The following is a 13,699-nucleotide window of genomic DNA, read 5'->3' as shown; positions in this document are numbered from 1 at the left end:
TGTGTAAGAGCATGTCACACTCTTGAAGTAAGTGTTTAAACACAACTGCTTCCTAGCTTTGGATTTAAGAAGATTATAATAACAACCAAACAGCAAAAGGCAGGACCAAGCAATCATCAGTTATGACAATAAACACTAAATATGTAGACATATTTATTATAGTTGAATAAATGAAAAGGAAATTACACAAATTTTAAAAATAAACAATATGTTTTCTAAAACACAAGAGGAATCCAATCCTCATCCTGCAGAGTCAGAGGAAAGGCTTAGTTCTGAATGTTTCCTATAAAACTGAGAATGAAATTTATAGTGTCCCAGTATATGCAACAGGAAACAAGACAGGGCTTTTGTGAAAGCAGAACTAAGAGACAAGGTTAAAAGAGGATTATAGTACCTACAAAAGTGTCAAGGAAATGCAATAGCAAACCTAAAATTCTTATTTGAAACAGAATAAAAATACATGTTGGACAGTATGGAAAATAATTAACACAGTCAAGAACAATATCTAGAATTTTCTCCCAGAATGATGATGGAGAAGGGAAAAAAATGTTTTTAATTATAGGAGTTGATGGTGTTGAACATGAGCCTGTGCTCTCAGACAGCAGAGATGGTTAAGAAGCCCCGTCCCTGTGTTTCGGGAAATAACTCACTACAGGCAAATCTGACCCAACCAGACTTCAGCGGAAGATCACCCTTCCCAAAGTCCCTGGACTTTGACCTCTCCTTCAGCTTAAGCAGCAATGGAGAGTGCAGCCACCTCTGCCTGAAGACCCCTCCCAAAAATCAAGTGGACTCAGGGGAAGAAATTGGACATTGGTTAATTCCCAATTTAATTATCACACCACATACTCAGCCCACTTCCACACCACGTTCCCTTCAGCCTCATCTACTATTTTCTGTAAAAGAAAGCCCTCCTCCCTTGTTCTGTGAGATGCCCTAGATCTTGCATTTGGAAGGGGTCTCCCTATTGCAATATCTCCTTTTCCTTCTCACAATACTTGCCTCTTCTTATTACAATAGTCTTTTTGAATAAAGTCTCTCCTTACCCAAACCCAGATTTGCTTTTTTTTTTAAAGTTAAGAAAGATCAGAGAAAATTCAACCTAAGAAATATAGATACTCATAAGGTGAGTGTTAAGTCAGATAAAGTGTGGTATAAAAGCAAAACAAAATACTTTTTTTGAGCTAAAAAAGAAGCGGACTTTATAGGTCTACCTACAACAAAAATATACTCTAATTTGGAAAAATGAATTAAAATGAAAATCATAAAAGTACTAGAAGAAAATGTGAGTGAGAACTACACAAAGAGGGTTCAGTCTTTTCGTCTATTCTCTCTGCTAGTATGGTCTCTCTGGAGCATCTCATTTACCCTAGTGGCTTTACATATAATACAAATACTGACTGATAACAAATGAACATCCCAGCCCCAGTTACTTCCCTGGATTCAACTCATGTATCCAACTACTTGCTTGATTTATCCATTTAATAGCCACAAAGCACCTTCAACTTACCACTTTCAGAGCAGAACTATTCATTTCTGCAGCTCTTTTCCACTTCTCCAGCAGGGTCTCCAACTGGAGAACTTGGGCTAATGCTCTTTTTTTTTTTTTTATTAATTAATTAATTTATTTATTTTTGGCTGTGTTGGCTTTTCGTTTCTGTGCGAGGGCTTTCTCTAATTGCGGCAAGTGGGGGCCACTCCTCATCGCGGTGCGCGGGCCTCTCACTATCGCGGCCTCTCCCGTTGCGGAGCACAGGCTCCAGACGCGCAGGCTCAGCAATTGTGACTCACGGGGCCAGCTGCTCTGTGGCATGTGGGATCCTCCCAGACCAGGGCTCGAACCCGTGTCCTCTGCATTGGCAGGCGGATTCCCAACCACTGCGCCACCAGGGAAGCCCGGCTAATGCTCTTTATAACTGTTGGGGCAAAATATTCCAGGAGAGATTTTCATTTTTAGTTTTATTTTGCAACTCAATTCATCAAAAAATTCTGTCATGTCCATATTTAAGATTTCTCCCTGTCAGACTCCTTCAGTTACCTCTACCCCAGGACTTGAGGCCAAGTCATCAGGTGTCTCATCTGAACTAACCTATTGACCTGCTTTCTGGGCTCCCTGCTTCTTTGCCAGCCCTGCCCCCAACTCTTTCCTCCATGCAGCAGACAGAATGATCTTTGAACCTGAGCAACATATCATATGACTCCTGTCTTCAAAACCCTCTGATGACTCCTCAGTTGTTCTCCTCAGTTGTTCTGTTCAGTCACAGAACAAAATCCAAAGCCCTTGTCAAGTTCTGCACTGACCCATCTCCTTTTACCTCAAGCTCTCTCCAAAAGCAGGACACCTTCTGCTCCTGAAATTCACCTGGCTTATTCTTGCCTCCAAGTCTTTATACTTGCTGTGTTGACATTACATAAATTCCATGTGCAGTTTTAAATTCCTGACGTATCATGTTGGGGATCTTGTGTTTCATATTTAGGGATTAAACTGGAACAATATAAATAAATGGAATGCTCTCATAAGAAGTTTTAATACTTCAGTGATTGATGAATTGTTATTAATAACTAATGTAATATTAACCTGTTTTTTCTTCAATGAAGTATACTATAATGAAGAAGTATTGCATCTTTTAGGAGAAGACTTGCAGTTGTCTATCTATAAAGAAGTAATGAAGTAACCACTGTAAACAAACCAAAGAACATCAGAGAACAAGCAAATCAGATTATTTTTCTAAATGAATTGCAGTCCACCCTTTCTAACAACAAATATGAAATATGTATTTGGATGGAACAGCATGAGAGATATATCTTCTGGGAGCAAGTAACATTGTCATGGAACGGAACACATCCCACAATAATAATACAATTTAAAAAACAATAGAAATTGTAATTCCTGAAAAGTCAAAAATAATTTCCTGCCAAGAACTACCTGGTAAATTTGAAAACTGCCCTGCTGTAGAGTATCCAGTGTCAGGGGTAGGTAACCTCTAAACCAGCCCAGACACTTAGGTAATATGTCAGAATGTCAGCTCCAAAAAGTGAGAATCAAGAGTAACTGAGCGTTCTCCAAGTTGCAAACTTACTTTGAGGTCTAGGGAAATGCATTTTATATATAATTAAATTGTAACATTAAAACTAACTTTTAAGATAAGGAATGAGGGCCTTCCAGTACTTAATTATGCCCTAAGTTTAATTGACACAATTATGGAAGTACATTAAGTTTTTAAGACAATAATATTACTGCATTTAATACAAAACCAGGTCTTCTGAGATAATCATGATGTGTGTTCAAAAAAGTTTTTTATGTCTTAAACATGTTTATGCTCTCCAAAAGAAATGTTTGCAGAAGAAGATAACACCAAGATGTTGCCCTGGGAGAATGGAGGCATTTTCTTCCTTAAAAGAAGTCTCTGTCAGCATAGATTTTATTTACTGCAAAAATTAGAAAACAGGATTTTTACATATTGCTTGACTCTCTACAAACATGGATGGAATCCTCTACCATACTTAAAGCAACAATGTACTTGTGTGTTCAAAAATATTTTCCCAAAGCAGTTATGAAAATTGATTTTGCATTATAATAGTAAATTACACAAAGGTAATTACTGAACAAAATTACTACCATAATTTCAACCACATTATATAACTTTTGTTGTTGTAATTATAAATTGTCATCTTCAAAGCAAGCTGCTTGTGAATGAAAGAAAGAAAAAAAGAAACTAAAAAAAAAGTACTAGGCTCAAAGGATCTGGGATCATTTATTTGGCAGTAAGAGAAGACCTTCAAAAATACCAAATGATACTGTTAAAGGACACCAAGGCCTTTGGAGATGAATTTGTCTGATAACTGGAATGAGCATCTATGCCAGCTGGAATAATTTCCAGCAAATTTTTAATGTCTTTTAATTCTTCCTACCAACATATCTTTGAACCAAACTGAAAAACTTTCATACTGTAATCTAGAACAAAAGCGAACAGTAATTTAATTGACTAATCCAGATTATTTTACAAAATTATTTGTTAGTTACTATTACTTTATCTGAACAATTTCCCTTTTCCCTTGTCATGAGTATGACTGATGGAGAGTGAGGTGTTGATGATTCTGTATGGACATTGGTTAATACTTAAGGTCTCCTTTCTTCTTTTAGGAAAAGAAAAACAAAACAATCAAACAAAAAAATAAGATTGGACTACATGGTAATATAAAAACTGGGAAAATACAATGCTTCTCACTGTAGCCACCAGTCATGGTCTGGTGTCCATCCTCTATCACTTGTCCTGACACATACCCCTCCTGATCTTTCTTCAGGTCCATTCTTGTTGAAAAGATTGTTTCCAGGGCAGTAATTCATCTCCCACTAGTTTCCTTTCTCCTAAGAGCCAGAGGCCATGGAGAGAGGGCAGCTAGTCATTACGCCACTTCCAGATCATCTGACTTGCAAAGACATATTGCTTTTACTATCAAAAAATCAAGCCTTCCCTCTGGTCTGGTTTGTCAATTAAAAAATAGTATCTAATCTAAACTTGTTATGACAGCTGTATTTCTTCTTCCAAGAGGAGTAAATCATATGCAGGAAAATTGTGACACTTCAGTTAATAACTATTTTATCTTTATCATCCCCAGCCAGTTTTTTTCTGATAATCTTAGAGCAAAATTTTAAAATACCTTATAAAGTATCTTCCTAGAGATTTCTTTTAAATAAACAAATAAACAAACAAAAAGAAAACCAGTTTTCTTTGGAAAGTAATGCACGTTCAATATAGAAAATGGAAGGAAGGAGAATGAATTTCACAAGCCAGAGATGTGACCTATAGAAACCCCGGCTTTCTAAAAATTCCCAAAGCTTCCCTGTAGATAAACACTAATCTGTCTCCCTAGGTTCTTAACCACTTATGTATTATTTTAAAAACAAAGCTAAGTTAGGAAACCCTTCTTTGACAGTGTTTAAAACAGATATTTCAATCATTTTCTCCACAAAGAAATGAATAATATAAGGATATATAAAACTTTGTTACCATCACCCTTTTCTAATTATTTCAAAATGATACCTAAATAATTTTAATATAGAATAATGCAATAATCTTATACTTTGATGCATTCCATTTTCTCCAAACATGTAGCACTAATAGATTAAACATAAAAAGAGAAAACAAAATATATAGCTGGGCTCATATATAAGAAAATATTCCAGTGTACCATAAACAGAGGAGAAATGCCAGTGGGAAGAGAGCTGATGTGACAGCAGCTGGAATCTGGACAGAGGTCAGTAGGAATGCCTCAGAGTTCAGAATCCAGAGGGTACAGGACATACTGTGGGGACCCGAGTAGTCTCCCTTTATGAGAGGCATCTATCATAAATGAGGAAAAAGGGAAAAATGAAGAACTACTGCTAACTTATGGCTTAGGTCTATTTCTTCAGAGGAAATTTGGGAATAGGGAAGAAGGACCAAAACTGTACTGAACTAGCTGGCCTGATAAACCACTGTGTTATCAGAGTAGAAATCAAGCTGATATAGAAGACAGCATAAAGTACAGTGCCTTATATAAGGTGGGATTTTATTTTTGTCTCCTAACTTCTACATTGAGTAAAGAACTTTATTTACTTGTGTCACTCAGGGTCCAGAATGGCAGGTGTCTTTTGCCATTCTTAGTGTGTGGCTTAAAGCTATGGGTTCAGGACGGAAACAATAGTTGTGTTCATTTCCCAGTCAGTGGAGAAAAGTGAAGAAAAATCTTAGGGTTAAAATTATCTTTGAGGTGTCAGGGAGGAACATTTCCTCTAACCTCTTAGGTTCAGAGTCTGTGTTGAATTAAACTAACAAAAAAAAGATGGAGGAAAGGAGTACAAAGTTATTAATATTTTTATATGCACGGGAGTTCACAGGAAAGAAGTGAAACTCAAAGAAGTGGTGAGACTTATGTTCTCTTCAACAAAAATGGGACTTTTGTGCTTCAAGGAATGATAAGTAAGAGTTATCTCAGTAAGGTTTATTTATGTAGCTCTTCATCTCTTGTGATAAGTGTTGTTTCCTCATCCTGGTACAGGAGATTGGGGAAATGAATGCTACCTTCACAAAGGGAAATTTATACCCTGATTTTAGGCAAATAAAAGGAGGAAAGAGAAATCTTTCCTTTATCTGTTGATTCTTAATTGCCTTCAGCTTATAATAAACCTTATGCCAAAGTGGCATATTTTGGTGTGGTATATCTTGATCTCCCTCAAGGAATTGACCAGACTGTTTCAACTCACATCCCATCTTCTCTAATATATTCACATGCTTACCATTAGTTACCAGAAATGTTGTGGAATTTAGTATCTAGCTTGGCTGCCATGGACCCAGCTACAAGTGGTCCGGGTGGACACACCAGGAATGTTCTATTTCTAAAAGGCAGGGGGAGACAGCAGTTTCCACCACAGTCTGTTATTCTGACCACTTGAGGTTTAATTTTATCACACATACACACCCTTACTAAGGCTCTGGATGTGGAGTGCTGCAGAGGGAAAGGGGTGGATTGGGTAATAGTCAGCAAGAAAACATATTTCAGCCTGGAAAACTGCTCTCCCGAGCCATGTTGTAGCCAACATTTACTAAAATCGTCTCATTAATGATTTGGAAGACAGATCATATTACCAAGAGAGTCAAACTTTAGAGAAATGGATACAGAAAAGCAGAATTCTGATGGATGCTGACTGTGCCTTTGCTGCTTTGAGCAACATACCACACAACAGAGCAACCTAGGCATGGGGGGACAGTTTGCAAACTGGAGGTTGAAGGGAGTTCTGCTGAGAAGGGAGACCCATCTCTGGTGGCCTGAAAGCTAAATAGTCTGTGAATGCACTAAGATGAGGCCTCATACAGTAAGAAGAGTCAGTTACCTGCTTCAGTAATAGGACCTACTCAGAGCTATTCCTAAAATATTCCCCTGCCTTTAAGACAAAGAGAACCAGCCCAAAGGCAAAGATTAGGCCCTTTGTTCCCTAACTTACTGTTTCAGGGGTTCCAAAGCTAACCATTAACAAATCAAAGGGGAGTAAGGTGGGCCAATCACAGAAGCCAGTACATAAAAAATATGTTTGACAAGTTAAGATTCAACATAGAGAGAGAAACTCGAGGGTTGTAATTTTTGTTATGAAAGACAATCTTAGTAATATTTTGAAAGAATTGAATGGCATGAGAAAAGAAAGCTTGGCCTAAAAAAACAAGCTCCCAAATGGGAACAGCAAAAAGCAGCTCTATCCTGGAAGGAGGGCATTTCCCTAAATGAACTTGGCAGAGGCCACTGGAGCAAGTTGGGAAGGGCACTCTTACAGGAATGTCAGCTGTCCTTTTTGTTCCCCTTCAAACCACAAAACTGGAAGCTTCTGATGCCTCCTCTGCTCTCTGTACCATCACAATATCTCACCTAAAATTGATGATTGGGTTGGACCCAGAGCCCTTGAGGACGGTCACAAATGTTCACTCTCCTCCAACCATACTTCTCAGCACTAACAGGGCTGAGAAGATGGCTGCTGAGAAGATGGCTACTGCCTCAATTTTGTTTCTTAATTTCATATGAATTCACCTAATTGCTGGACATATGAGTTGGCCAAAAAGTTTGTTCAGATTTTTCCACATGATGTTACCAAAAACCCGAACGAACTTTTTGGCCAAGCCAATAATTTATATCTAAAAGGCTATGATGGTAAAAGAAATTAAAGTGATGTTTAAAAAATTGGGAAAGAAAATAACTATGTAATTTTAAAAGAGAATATAAGACATTTCATGAATAGGTTAAGGCATAACTTCTTAAACATGATTCAAAAAGTAAATAAAATAAAATGAAAGATTGCTATGTCTGACCACATTAAGTTGCTTGTCCATGCTTCACAAAGACCCCACAAGCAGACAAAAGCCAAGCAATTGTCCACAATGAATAAACAGATATATACTCAGAAAATAGAATACATATGAGCACCTAAAAATAAAATCAACTAGAAAGAAAATTGGGCATAAATCAGCAATTGTCTAATCAAAATAACAGGAACCCAAATGACTACTGAGCAGATGTAAAGTTCCCCAATGTAACAGCAAGCATGCACATAAAAATAAACAGTAGAATACAACTGGTAATATTTTAAAAGTTGGACTAATAGGGAGAAGAGATGGGAATATCATAGAGATCACATTTCTGGTATATATCACCAAAAATTCTAATTCTAGTTATGTGTCCTAAAAACCATGGCACATGATCATGAAGGGGTATGGATGAGTCTACCCCTGGCAACATTATTTGTAAAACAGAAAAATTAGAAAAAAAATTGTCACCCATGGGTAAATATTTTGAGCCATATTCCTAAAATGGAATTGCATATAGCAGTTAAAATCAACTAGACTACCTGTATTGACAAGTGTGAATCTCAAGGATATAATGATTAGTGAGTAATATGAACTATATGGTACCATCTTTATAAAATAATAAAATAATAGTACATATTATACACACATAGGAATATTATGTGTAATACTAATATATGTGTAAAATACACTTAATATGTGTAATATTAAGTAATATGTGAGGATGTATAAATCCACAATAGTACTTTTCTTTGAAGCAAAGGAGCAGTACACACAAGGCATCTCTAACTCTATTAATGATATTTTTATTTATCAAAAAATAAATACGGCAAAATGTTAAGGTTGATAAGCTAGGTGGTAGAATAGTAATAAAGATTTATCACTCTCTGTGATAGATGAATATACTTCATAATAAAAATAGTAATAATAATGGGACTTCCTGGGTGGTCCAGTGGTAAAGAATCCACCTTCCAATACAGGGGAGACGGGTTTGATCCCTGGTAGGGGGACTAAGATCCCATAGGCCATGGGGCAACTAAGCCCACAGGCCACAACTAGAGAGAAGCCCACGTGCCACAACGAAGAGCCCGTGCTGAGACGAAAGACCCCACACGCCTCAACAAAGACCCCGTGTGCTGCAACTAAGACCCGGCACAGACAAAAAATAAATAAATAAAATAAATAAATAAATATTAAAAAATATTTTAAAAATAGTAATAATAAAAATCACAGTAACAGTGATTATTCCAGGAAGTCAGATCCTAAACTCCCTCCCCAGTACATTAAACCTGTGTAACCTTGACTTGTGTGTCTTGGGGTCTTCATAGGAGCCTCAGCCACACTTAGATGTTCCTCCACTCTGCTCAGTATATGACAAAAATAACTGGTTTGACTCTACTAAAGAAAAGCTGAATATAATAATTTGTATGAATAAAATACCATATATGTTCAGTTGCTACACATTTTAAAATTGAATATGTTGTAGAAACAATTTTTTCACTTTTTTGTTTAAATTTGGAGCTAAAATACATTTCTGTAGAACTGAGAGAGCAGGTGGAGGCAAAGCAAATCAAGACGAGACCTGAGGCTCTTCAGGTCCTGCAGGTGGGCTTTCCCGTTGAGGTCACGTGTCTCTGCAGTCCACAGCCATCTTCCCGGACCTGCAGTGTCAGAGAGAGGACGACGCTCTTTATTCCAGGGTGTATCATCCTACAGCACCCTTACTTGTACATTAAATATCTTTGGAGACAATGAGTTAAATACTCAACAGAAAATTAATTTTAGAAAAACACCTGAGTTTCTAAAATGTAAACAATTGAGCAGTGTATCATATAATAGTACCTGAGCAGTACACGTAGGTATTAGGTAATCATGCTTAGAAATCTCATGGATTATCTAAATGAGTAGATACATATAAATATTGTACTGTCTTAATGTGAAACAATTTATAGGCATAACTTTTCAATTTGAACAGAATGATAATTTTTTTTCTTCCCTGCTAGAATTATAGTGAAAACTGTGGTAGCACTCTCCACAGTGGACATCACTGCTACATAATTAACCTTGGCCTTCATTAAGGTCCCTGTTCTACTGGCAATATTTGCAACTAATGAAGCAAGCCATTTTCTTGCTGACATAACAATTTCATGGGTAGTATTACTACCTCAAATGGGAGGATATTAAAACTGACTTCTGGAGGCTTTATTTTTCTTCAAGTGAATCCATTACTGAGAGAATTTAATCCCTTAGTGACTCTAGAATTACAAAGCAGAGTACTTATGTGATGGAATTATACTAAACTACTAATTATCTGTGGTACATTTGAAATTTAAACAATTTCACTTTCCATAATTACTTTTTTCTCATTTTTGTTTCAATAACTAAATCCACTTGTTATAATTATGTCACAAAGAAATATTTAAGTAAAAAAGTGATTCCAAAGATTTAGCATTAGATTTAAATAAACAATTATTATAGTAATTTAATACTAATATTGTATGATCTGTTGTGCTTATTACCAATGGGAGATTCCCGATATATATTATAAAGGCACACATTAATTTTCAAAGTGAATATGAATTTACTGAATTGAGTACTCCCATATTTTTACAGTTATTTTTTATTGGCATCAAGTTGAAAAATACATTTTAGAAAGTTATACTAAAGTGTTTTCCATCATCATTATATTTATATGCAAATGTGCTTTTAATTTATTCAAAATTAAGGGAGAATTATGGTCTTGCTACTTCTTGATAGACTGTAGTACTCATGCTTTAGATAGAAAATTGTTTCCAATCTTGCCTTATGTGTGTATATCCGCTTGTTCCTACCATATGACATTTATATCCAAATTTCAGAGTTCTGAGGACTAATTCCACATTATTTTGTAGTCATTCTATTGTGTAGTTCAAAGTGATTTATTGTGCACATTTTCAGTAAACAGTATATTTCTAGAAATCCCCTGTATCGATTACTGAAGTCCAGAAAATTTTCATGACATATTCACTCCCTTATTTAACAAAAAACAGATTTTACTTTTGTGTTAATACTAAATAATTTGCTTCTTTACTAAATAAGGCAAAAAATCCTATATTTTAATAATTGCCATTTATGAAGTATTTATTGTGTCTCATTGCCTTTATATACATTATGTCTCTATTATTTATTTAAAATAACTCATAGGTTAAGTATTATTAACTGTATTTTACAAATGAGGGATTGAACATGAATAAAACTAAAATGAGTGGAGGCCACATAGGTGGCAAAGGGCTAGAGCTGTGAACAGCACCTGTGTTTACCTGGCTACTGTGTCCCTTCTCCTTCCTCTCCATCACATTCAGCTCAGGACCCAGGGTCAGTCCTAACCAGAGTAGCAGAAAATGATACAAATGTCCTCTCTTCCCCAACACAGTTAAACAGACACAGTGTGGCTCTCACAGGAACTTCAAAGGCAATCTAGGATCTGAAGGAAGTTGTGTGTGTGTGTGTGTGTGTGTGTGTGTGTGTGTGTGTGTGTGTGCTTGAACATCACTGAAAGAGTAGAAATACATGTGTGCAATAGTTTATAAGAAACATTTGGGACAGATCTACTTAAAATTCATATTTCAACTATCATACATATAATAAACCTCTATTGGGGACTGGTGGAAGGAGGGCTTTAATCAGACATTGATATTTCTGCAGAGAGGTGTATGAATCTTCACACTAAGTGAGATAAATATTATGAATAGCTTCATCTAATTGTAAATAAGGTTAAACTTCCAAATAAGCTGTTTACAAACCTTCATATTGTCTTTTTTAAAACAATTCAGAATTGTGGATAAGAGAGGGAGTTACTGCTAAAAGTAGGGCTTTGGAAGGCGGGATTAAGAGCAGGGTGTTTATTGTTTGTTATGTGGCAGCATGGCCATAGCTGATTCACCATGTCTGTACATCCGTGATACACCCATGGCTTAGGGCATGGTTCAATTACTCCATTTGTGAGCAGATCTAAAATATTTTGGGGTATATGGTTACATCTAAATAAAACAATCAAAACAATAATTTTTCATCCTGGTGTCATAAATTAACATTTTCTCAAAATTGGTTTCATATAATTTATTATATACATGAATAGCTTATAATGGATATTGCACTATCACTCTGTTGACGGCAACTACTTGACGACAGCCTCTCCTTAACCGTTCTCTATGGAGCCCTAGATTGAGATTACTCACACATACCCAGCGTTGGCTTATGACTTATGGAATGTAATTAGATCACTGAGGTAGAATCTGAATTTTCTTCTGGTAAACTGCATGTTTGCTCTGCTTTTCTTAATCTTTTGGCTTATTCTTTGAAACAGTCTTTTCTACCACTTGAATTATATTCCCATGATTTTTCTGTGTTGTTCTAAATCATTGATACATCAGGCAGTAGAAAAATTTGGTGAACACATATACATATAGGTCCCTTTTAGTCTGACATGTACTCTAGTCAAATATGTTAAAGTTGCTATAATAATATCTATGGTACCACAGGATGAGATTCAGAATTTTTTGACACTCACTCCATACTGAAAGCTTATAATCAGTAAATATTATTTCACTATCACAGGGATCATGTGGCATAATATAATTATCCCAGAGTACAATAATACTTTACTATAATAATAAATATACATAATATACAATATTATAATAATACTCTACTGAAAAAAGCTTCTCAGGCTTAAGTTTCAGGTTGATGTTCGCAGGCTTTTCAATTAACTCACTTCCCATTTTAAGCACCCAACCATTTTTTTTTTTCTCATTATATTGACATTATCAAGAACAAATTTTCACTTTGCTTAATTCTGTATATTTCAAAAATATTTTACACATGTACATACACAATGTACAAGATAGGTTAATTTTATTCCCTCATAGAATTTTAAAAGAACTACTATAATCTACACATGGAGATAATTATCATTAATATTCTCCTTAATGTAGGTAATTGATAATAGTGATAATATTGATAATTTTCATGAATATTGAATTCTATACATTTAAAAATTCTATAGAACAGCAACAGAAAACACACCATAGGAAGCAAAAGACTGGGGGACAGACACACGAAAACAGAAACACAATTATGAATCCAAGAACCAAACATCAATTCATTAAATGTGCTAAAGTCTGTCACCCAATTAAGTAACTATAAATTTCTAAAATCCAGAGCCCATCAAGTCTCTTCATTTTACCTTTACCCTGACCTAAGAATCTCTAGTACTTAGTAGATTTTAAAATGCTGGAGGAGGGGTGGCTGAGGAGCTATATAAAGTGTAGATCATATATTCCCATAGCTTCCTCTCTTGAGTTTTGTAGTAGGTCTAGCAGTGGATCCCTGACATCAGATACATCCATATTTACATCAATAAATTCCAAAGGCAGTAGATTGTCATTATCCCTCGTATTGAGGTTAAAATTGCAATTCTCTTTCCATACAAAGTTGGCATTGTTGATACTTTGTCCCACACCTCAGGATGCATTGTTCTGAAGGGATAGGAATGAGCACATTGGTTGGTCAATGTTTTCAATACAGGCCACAATAAATTTAACAATCCAAGCTCTCTGGCTCACATAGGCATTTAACCTAATACCTGCTTTCATTTGCCACAATGTCCAACTAACTTACTAAGCCCCAATCCCCAGTAAGTGATTGAGGATTGAATAATCCTTAATTTACACACACTTGTTCTATAAGTCAACATCATTTCAATATCAGACCCCATAGAGAAAGAATGCCTCAAACCTCTTGTTTTTGGCTCTTCAGTTTGAGAAGACTATTTCCTTTCATATTTCTCCTTCATGATCATTTACTAACAAACACACCCACGGCTTGGT

The sequence above is a fragment of the Phocoena phocoena genome, chromosome 9, assembly GCF_963924675.1.
Source record: "Phocoena phocoena chromosome 9, mPhoPho1.1, whole genome shotgun sequence".
Classification (NCBI taxonomy): Eukaryota; Metazoa; Chordata; class Mammalia; order Artiodactyla; family Phocoenidae; genus Phocoena; species Phocoena phocoena.
Note: the sequence above shows the minus strand (reverse complement) of the source record.